The 9,249-nt window shown below is 40.2% G+C and overlaps 1 non-coding gene across 1 annotated transcript; it reads left to right on the forward strand.

Moving 5' to 3' along the window:
- Positions 1 to 3,358: 3,358 nt before the first annotated feature.
- Positions 3,359 to 3,465, forward strand: LOC131252200 (small nucleolar RNA R71). The gene has a single exon (XR_009174233.1). It is a non-coding gene; the product is annotated as a small nucleolar RNA R71 (small nucleolar RNA).
- The last annotated feature ends 5,784 nt before the right edge of the window (positions 3,466 to 9,249 follow it).

Genomic DNA, 9,249 nt, shown 5'->3' on the forward strand with positions numbered 1-9,249 from the left:
AAGGGACTCAGAGGTATTAAGGCGAGAAAGGTGATCGGCCACTACGTTCTCTACTCCTTTTTTATCTTTAATTTTCAAATCAAATTCTTGGAGTAGAAGGATCCATCGTATCAAACGGGGCTTAGAATCATTCTTAGAAAGAAGATACTTAAGTGCCGCATGATCTGTGTAGATAATGATCTTGGATCCGATCAAGTAGGACCTAAATTTGTCCAAGGCGAACACTACAGCTAAGAGTTCCTTTTCCGTAGTCGAGTAGTTCACCTGGGCAGAATTTAAAGTTCTACTTGCGTAATGAATGACGTAGGGCCTCTTATCTTTTCTCTGGCCTAGGACTGCCCCAGGAGCATAATCAGAAGCGTCGCACATAAGCTCAAAAGGAAGGCTCCAGTCGGGTGGCTGCATGATAGGTGCAGTGGTTAACGTGCCCTTAAGCTTGGTGAAAGCTTCCTGGCATTGCTCAGTCCACTCGTACGGAGCATCCTTTTGAAGAAGAGTGCATAAAGGACGAGAGAGGAGACTAAAGTCCTTTATGAATCGCCTGTAAAATCCTGCATGTCCTAAGAAGGATCACACGTCTCTGATGTTCTTGGGTGGAGGTAGGTTAGAGATAAGATCGATTTTTGCCTTATCTACCTCGATTCCCTTGGACGAGATGATATGCCCAAGGACAATTCCCTTCTGAACCATGAAATGACACTTCTCCCAATTAAGTACCAAATTCTCTTCTTCACATCTTTTCAGCACACATTTAAGACTTTCCAAGCATTTGCTGAAAGATGGACCATAAACAGAGAAGTCGTCCATGAAGACATCTAGATATTGCCCCACCATGTCAGAAAAAATACTAAGCATACATCGCTGAAAAGTGGCAGAGGCATTACATAGTCCGAATGGCATCCTTCGATAGGCAAAGGTGCCGTAGGGACATGTAAATGTGGTCTTTTCCTAGTCTTCAGGAGCTATCTCTATCTGGTTGTAGCCCGAATACCCGTCAAGGAAACTGTAATAGGAATGACCAGCTAACCTTTCCAGGATCTGATCAATGAATGATAAAGGAAAGTGGTCTTTCCTAGTGACGGTATTTAACTTCCTGTAGTCAATGCACATTCTCCAACCAGTAGTGACTCTAGTTGGTACGAGTTCATTATTAGCATTGGCTACGATGGTGATTCCGGACTTCTTAGGGACCACTTGAGTTAGACTCACCCATTGACTATCAGATATAGGGTATATAATACCCACGTCCAATAGTTTAAGAACCTCGGCTTTAACCACTTCCTTCATGTTTGGATTTAGTCTACGTTGTGGTTGCCGAGCGGTTTTTGCATTATCCTCAAGATATATGCGGTGAGTACAAATCGAGGGATCGATTTTCTTGAGGTCCGCTATCATCCATCTCAGGGCTCCTTTATGCTCAATGAGAGTAGATATGAGCATACTCTCCTGTTCTTTCTCCAGGTGGGCAGAGATCACCACCAGGTATGTCTCATCTTAACCTAAATAGGCATATTTCAAATCAGAGGGCAAAGATTTTAGGTCAAGCTTCGGTGGCTTGAGGTTAGACGGTAGAGGCACTACATCGGTTTGTGGTAATTCTTCAAATTGTGGCCTCCACCGGTTAACTTTAAGTACCGGTGTAGTATCAAGTAAGGCGCACGTCTCCCTAAGCATGTCATCATCAAAATCATGGGAGTGGGCCAGGCATGTCTCTAGATGGTCGGAGGATAAGGTCAGAGGTGTCGTATCTTCCACGAAAGAGTCAATCATGTTAATGTCGTGAAAATCGTCATCATCCTCTGAGTTGCTGCCGTTATTGAAAAAAATGTTTGACTCCAAGGTCAAATTTCCAAAAGACATAGTCATGACACCATTCCTGCAATTGATAATTGCATTTGACGTGGCAAGGGATGGGCGACCAAGAATGACGGGAATCTGAGTGCTCATGTTATTGATGGGTTCGGTGTCCAGGATGATAAAATCTACAGGGTAGTAAAATCTATCGACCTGGACTAACACATCCTCAATTATCCCTCTTGGTATACGAACAGAGCGATCAGCAAGTTGTAGTGTGGTTAGGGTGAGTTTTAATTCACCCAAACCTAACTGTTTGTATACCGAGTAGGGAATCAGATTGACGCTCGCTCCTAAGTCAAGAAGTGTGTGATCAATTCGATGGTTCCCGATTACACATGATATGGTTGGGCTACCGGGATCCTTGAATTTCTGTGGCACGTCTTGCTTCAGGATGGCACTCACTTTCTCAGTCAAGAAGATTTTTTTTTGGATAATTTTTCGTGTTTTGGTCGTGCATAAGTCTTTCAGAAATTTGGCATATGAAGGAATCTGTTTCACGACATCAAGTAGAGGAATGTTGACTTTCACTTGTTTCAACACCTCTAGGATATCCTGAGAGTTAGAAAGAGGTTTTGGTGAAACCAACCGTTGGGGGAACGGAGCAACTGGCTTCTCTAGAAGTTTCGGTTCTAATTTTTGTGGGGCATCACTAGCTCCATCATTGTTGTCCTCTTCTAGTTCTTGAGGTTTTTCGGGTCTAACCGGAAGAGTTTTATCAATGATCTTCCCACTCCTAAGAGTGATGATGGATTTAGCATGCCCCATCTGATTTGAAGAGCTGGGATCATTAATCTCGTACTACGGTTTAGAATTGGGGAGAGGTTGTGCAGGAAGCATCCCCTTTTCTATAACCATCATACGAGAATCTATCTTTTACATAAAATCTGTAATTCTCCGCATAGCCTGAGCTAGCTCTTGTATGGGATTTTGAACTGGTTCCTCTTGAGGTTTCACTTGATTTGGATTTTGATTGAAGAAACCTGGAGGGGTCGCCGTTTGTCCATTCCTCCAACTAAAGTTTAGATAATTTTTCCAGCCAGGATTGTATGTATTGGAGTTAGGTCCAGTAAAAGGTTTTTGATAGTTGTTTATGGCATTGGCTTGTTCATTCAACACTCCTCGAAAGGCAGGTATTGTAGGACAATTTTCAGTTGTATGAATGTTGCAATCACAGATGCCATAAACAATTTCATTAACCTTATCCTTCTTTCCTTCCATGGCCTCAACTTTTCTTATGAGCGTAGTCACTTTACACTTGAGATCATCCTCTTCTTTCAAGAGATATAATCCACCTTTCTCCTTTAATTGAATCGGCCTAGACGTGGTGTTCGCCATTGGGTAATAGTCCCATGATTGTGTTTTTTCAGCGAGACTATCGAGGTAATCCCATACCTCGTCGACATCTTTATTAATGAACTCTCCATTACACATTGTCTCGACCATTTGGCACATGGAAGATGTCAGTCCATCGTAAAAAAAATTTGTAATGCGCCACGTTTCAAATCCGTGTTGTGGGCATGAACTGACCAAATCTTTGAACCTTTCCCAACATTGGAAGAATGTTTCATCTTCCTTTTGGGCAAAGTTCATGATCGCTTTTCTGAGGGTAATCGTTTTATGATGTGGGAAGAATTTTTTTATAAATTTCCTCTGCATGTCATTCCATGTGCCAATGGATCTAGGACGCAGTGAATGTAACCACGTCTTAACTTTCTCTTTTAAGGAAAAAGGAAAGAGTTTCAGCCTAATTGTATCCTCAGATACATTAGGAAAACATAAGTAGCTATAATCTCATCGAACTCTTTCAAATGTAAATATGGACTCTCTGATTCAAGTCCATGGAATTTGGGAAGGAGTTGGATAACTCCTGGCTTGATGTCCATTTGTCCTGTGTTTTCAGGAAAAATCATGCATGAGGGCATACTCACTCCCGCCGGTTGTAGATAATCTCGTAAAGTACGAGGCGGGGGTGCCTGTTGCACCTCGTTCTCATCTTGGGTATCCTCCACCCTGGGTGGAAGTAGAGGAGGTTGGTCTTCAGCCATAACTTCAATTAACTCAGGGGATTTTGAGCGGTGTCTAGTCCTGCGATGGATAGTCAACCCCTCAACCAATCCTCCTTCAGTCAAGAGACGTCGAATGTCGTCACGGGCCCACTTGGGCATGAAACATTCGCAGCCCTCAATCAAATTCGAACGAAAAGAAAATCTAGAAAGAAGGAGAGAGAGAGAGAGTTAGAAAGAAATTACCAAATTGAAGCCCCTAAGTTAAGGACCTGCAAAATAAAACAAAATAAGTTAGATTCTAAAAAGAGAAGAACAATCCTTTAAAAGAAAGATAGAAGTGAACTAGCTTCTAAAAGAAAGAATTCCTAAGAGAAAGTGGAATTCTAAAATAAATTAGGAAAGACCTAAACTAGAAAGTAGAATACTAAAAGAGAACTAAAAAAAATATAAAGTAGGGAAGGAGCTTACCGAATTAGAAATTTCTATCTTAAAGGCCTACAAAATAGGAAGGTTAGTTTCTAAACAAAAATTCTAAAAATAAATGAGAAAACAAATTAGATTCTAAAAGAGTTAAAATTAGAAAGTTACTAGAGAACAAAAATAGAAGGTTAATCTCTAAAAGGGGAAATAACTAACCTAGTTTCTAAAAATAAACGAGAAAAGTTTCTAAAAATAAACTATTTCCTACAAATAGAGAAATACTAGAGTTAGAAAATTTTTAAGATTTAAACCTTAATTCTAAAAGCAGAAAAAGTAGAGAAATTAGGAAGGAATTACCAATTTAAGAACTTATGTCAGGATCCTACAAAACAGGAAAACAGGTTAAGTTCTAAAAATAGAATAAAATAAAATAAAAACTTTTATCCTAAAGTAAGTAAAATCTTAATCCTAACCTAATTCTAAAACTAATTAATTTCAGAAAAACGTAACCTCAATGTTGATGTTCACACCCCAAGTATAGGGTTGTGATGTAGTAATAAACTCGGTAAGACTGAGGTCGAATCCACAGGGACTGATACCTGTACGTTATCTGAAACCAAGTAGAACTAGAACTAGACTAAGATGCGATCTAAACCAAATAGAATTTTAAGGAATAATTGTGGAATAATTATCTAAAACTTTAAGGAATTCAGAGGAAGGAAACTAGGGATTCAGAGGATCCACTTGTAGAGATCAGGGAGATCTTATGCCTGCATCAAGGATTATGGAATTCAAACTGAACTTTACTTGATATGGTTTTCAAGAGATGAAAGGTATATGAATTAGAATGGATTCCATCACCAAACCATGCCCAGGAGACAAAGTAAACAACAGAATTAAACTAATTACTAACCAACCAACAATGTATGAAGATCAGGAAGGGTACTGTCATCCTACCATGCCCATGGAACAATGATGAACAACAGGGCTTCCTGACTTCATAAACATAAAAAGGAAAAAGGAATATTCAAAGCCATTGCAAACCCATTGTAATTTCAGTCACAACAGACCATTAAAGACTAAGAAAAATATTCCTTGAATAATCAACTAGAATCACATTCAGTTTATGAATTAAAGGCACACAGTAAAATCTCCCATCTCGCTACAGGCTTCACCTCTTAGCCCCAGCTAAGAGGTTTAGCCAACCATGATTAGGCTAAGGACCTTAAGATTCATAGAAGAAAGAAAGAAAGAAAATAACATAGAAGATCCGAAAACAAACCCAGCTCTCCTTGTCTTCTCTGTTTCTCTTTCTCTCTCCCTGACGTCCAGCCAGAAAAACCCAACTGTTGCTCTTTTTCCTTCCAATGCTCCCTTACGTGCAGCAGCAGCCAACCTTCACACGATCTCCTCTTTCTTCAAAGTCCAAAACCGCAACCTTGCTCGTCGTACTCCCTGGTTGAATGTTTTATACCTTTCTCTGGTCCCGCTCACCTCTCCTTTATACATCCCGGGCCGGTGGAGAGCTGGAGTCCGCAGACGAGCCAGCTGCGGAAACTCTCTTTACGCACAGCGGAGATGTTTCGCAGCCGAGAAAAACAATAAGGTTGTTGTTTTGTTTGCACATGCAACCATGGACGTAGGGCCAAAAGGCGACCTTGGCGAGGGTCTCATCCCCCCTCCGGACATCATGGACGGTCCAGATCGTCAATATGATCAACGATGGTGGCCCACCTGAATCAACCGCAACCCTGCTGCGGAACAGAGCTCGCGCACACATCACTGTGAAAGTCGGTGGGCCTTTTGTCGGTGCCTTTATGGAAATCCACTCGGCTCATTTGATTCACCTCGAAAAACCGGTCGGACGTGGTCCGTTTTGGATCGGATCTGATGTGCCCCACAGAGTTCTTCACACTACCGTCCGTCCTGCGTTTAACGGCTGGAAAATCGATCTCCGGTGTCTTTTGACATTCCTCCACCTAGGTGTGGGTCACACCCTCCCTCTGGACTTGGTGGACGGTTCAGATGGATGATTTGGATGCTGAATGGGCCCCACTGCTGAAAAACGGACGAATGCTGTCCATCCGCTGTTCGTCCGTGCTCGAGAAGGAGAGGGAGACGAGTCTCCGTCGCTGACCGGGGGACTTCGGTCCAGTGCACAGCGGGCGTACGCCTGCTGTGTGCACGGGCCGTGTAAAATGGGCCCCACCCTGATGTCTTATGCAAAATCCAATCCATCCATCCATTTTGTCATCTCATTTTAATCGTGAGGACCAAATTTACAGCGTATCCTGATAGCAGGTGGGCCCCATATCACTGTTTTGGTGGCCGATCTATCCGTTGAGCCACTTTTATTGGGATCTGAGGGTTGAAATTTGATGTGTACGGTTAATTCATGGTCCTCAGGCCACGTATGAAGTTTCGACCTGATCAGATGGTGGGAACCCTATGATCTTGTATTCTGGACGTCTTTTAGGCCTGTTTAAGATGAGTGGCTGGACTTTCTCTGATCTCTGACATGTAATTCTATCGATCTTGGGTCTCTAGAGTCCGTCCCATGCTTTGGTGTCATTAGAGTGTTAAGTCCATGCTTTAAGCACCCTTTTCGGTCCAGGCTCGTACATACACTCTGCATTACAAACACGATTAATCAGGCCATTAAGCGGTATCATGCGTGTAATTCTATGCAACAACTGGGTCTGATATGCAATATTTGACCCTCAACAATTGCCTTGTAATCTTCATTTTTCTTTATAGTGGAAGTTTGCATCCGTAGTTTTTTTTACCCTTGTTCGGGTTTTTCTACTTATATCTTGTCTTGTGGTTTGTTTGGAATGCTTTGATTCTATTTTTAGTCTATATTTCTTCTTGTTTATCATTTGTGGGTGAGACTGGAGATTAGATCTCGATTCACTGCGTTGTTGACGTGCTGCGTAACATGGATTGGAAGTAGGTGCGCCATCCACCATGCTTCCGCTGTGCATGGAAGTCGAGGGGAAGGACAGAGAGTTGGAAGGGAGAGAGAATCGGGGCTCTCTTAACTTCCGACTTTGTGTGCTGCACAGCTATATATATATATATATATATATATATATATATAAGGCAACAATGTTAACCATTCCACCATCCTAACTGAAATTCTTGAGCAAGTAGATGTTTGCCACATGACAACTTCAAGTGAACAATTTGTTGTAATGTCCTGATGAACTAGTATGTGAGACACGGACCACATGCTTGGCCTAACAGATCTGGACGTATTGAAATTGGAAGTGACTATGACTCTGATGGAAACTCTCTCTCTTAAGAGTATGATGACTAATCAAGCATACTCTCTCTTGAATTGGTCGTGCATCGCAGCGGCCCATCAAAATAAAGTAAGATTATTGTAGCAATTACTGTACTTAAGTATTGATTACTATTGTAATCCAGTAGTATAAATTATTATTATTGTGTTGGGAACGCTATAGTAAATAGTGTTACTGTTTGACATTGTAGTAGTTTGTCTTTTGTATGTCATTGTATTATCGGTAAAATACTGTAACGGAATTGAAAAGTTATAAACTTTAAATCCTTATATATTACGGACACGAAGTGATGAAAAATCCAAACTTCCTCATCTATAAAAAGAGGCATTCTCTCATTCTCTAGGGAGAGTAAGTCTTGGCAGAGAGTCTTGTAACTCCCTCTCTTGTATTAGTCTTGTAATTGCTTCTGTTGTATAAAAAGTCTCTTGTTGATATCCTCTTATAAAGTCTCTTCTCTTATCATATATATATATATATATATATTGATGTAGAACGGGTCATAGACGCTTTCATATCCAAGATGGACCAGAGAAGGCCTGATCAGAGGCAGAAGTCATCAAGACCATCAGAACCTTAAAACAGACATATCTCACAAATCGGAATGAGTTACTCAACATACCATATGATTTTGGGGTAGGACGAGCTACTTTTAGCCAACCAATCTGGCTATGCCGGGTTGCCCACGCCGAATTTGTGAGATTGCATCATATCGACGATCGAATTCCTTGATTATTTCTATTTTCACTATTTTTAGTAAGTTTTGGTTTGATTGTAAATCTTCATCCGTTGGCCTTTAGGAGTTTTTTCCAACATGAAAAGTGTTTAGAAAAATTAGGAGAATAACGTGGTTAAACCACATATGACACTTACTATAAATAATAAATTTACTATTTATAGTAAGTTGCGAATTTTATGGAGTTTTAGTTATAGTTTAATTCTGAAACTTCTTCCAAGGCTTGGTATCCCTATTTAAAGGGTTCTTGACTCATTTATTTCATCTATCAAATAATTTATGAATTTTCATTAATATTAATTTTATTTTCTTACTTTTTCCTCGTGGATTCGAGAAGTCTCTGTGAGGAGTCCAAAGAAGCTTCGTGGATTCAAAGTAGTTATCCGTGAGGAAGATGGTGATCGACCTCATCATGCCCATCCCTGCGTCATATATACATATTTATTTTATCTTTATTATTATTATTTTTATATATAAAAATATATGTTTAAAATGTATGTAACCCAAATTTGAACCGTCCGAACGAGACAAGACTTGATATTCAGCTTCTACTCTACATGCTATGTCCGATCCCAATATCATTTTATGATCTTTCACCATTGGTCATGATGTGTTTAAACGACTTACACCTACCCGTATGTTAAAACAATGTATGTAGTTATCCTGTGTGAGAATTGGTCGGTAAATCTTAAGTGTTTCACAGTGAACATTTTATTTCGGTGATTAGGTAAAATAATTAAATGGTTAGAAGTCTACTCATATAACGGGGTTAATGTATGGTTGCATTTCATGAATGGATAAGTACAAGGTGGATTTTGAGATGGGTTAATTTAATAGTCCTTGAATGAAAGATTTAGATTAATGGTCCATTAAATGGTTATATGATCATACATATGAATAGATATTTAGGTACCTTGATTTCATGTAT

Source organism: Magnolia sinica, chromosome 7 (assembly GCF_029962835.1).
Source record: "Magnolia sinica isolate HGM2019 chromosome 7, MsV1, whole genome shotgun sequence".
NCBI lineage: Eukaryota > Viridiplantae > Streptophyta > Magnoliopsida > Magnoliales > Magnoliaceae > Magnolia > Magnolia sinica.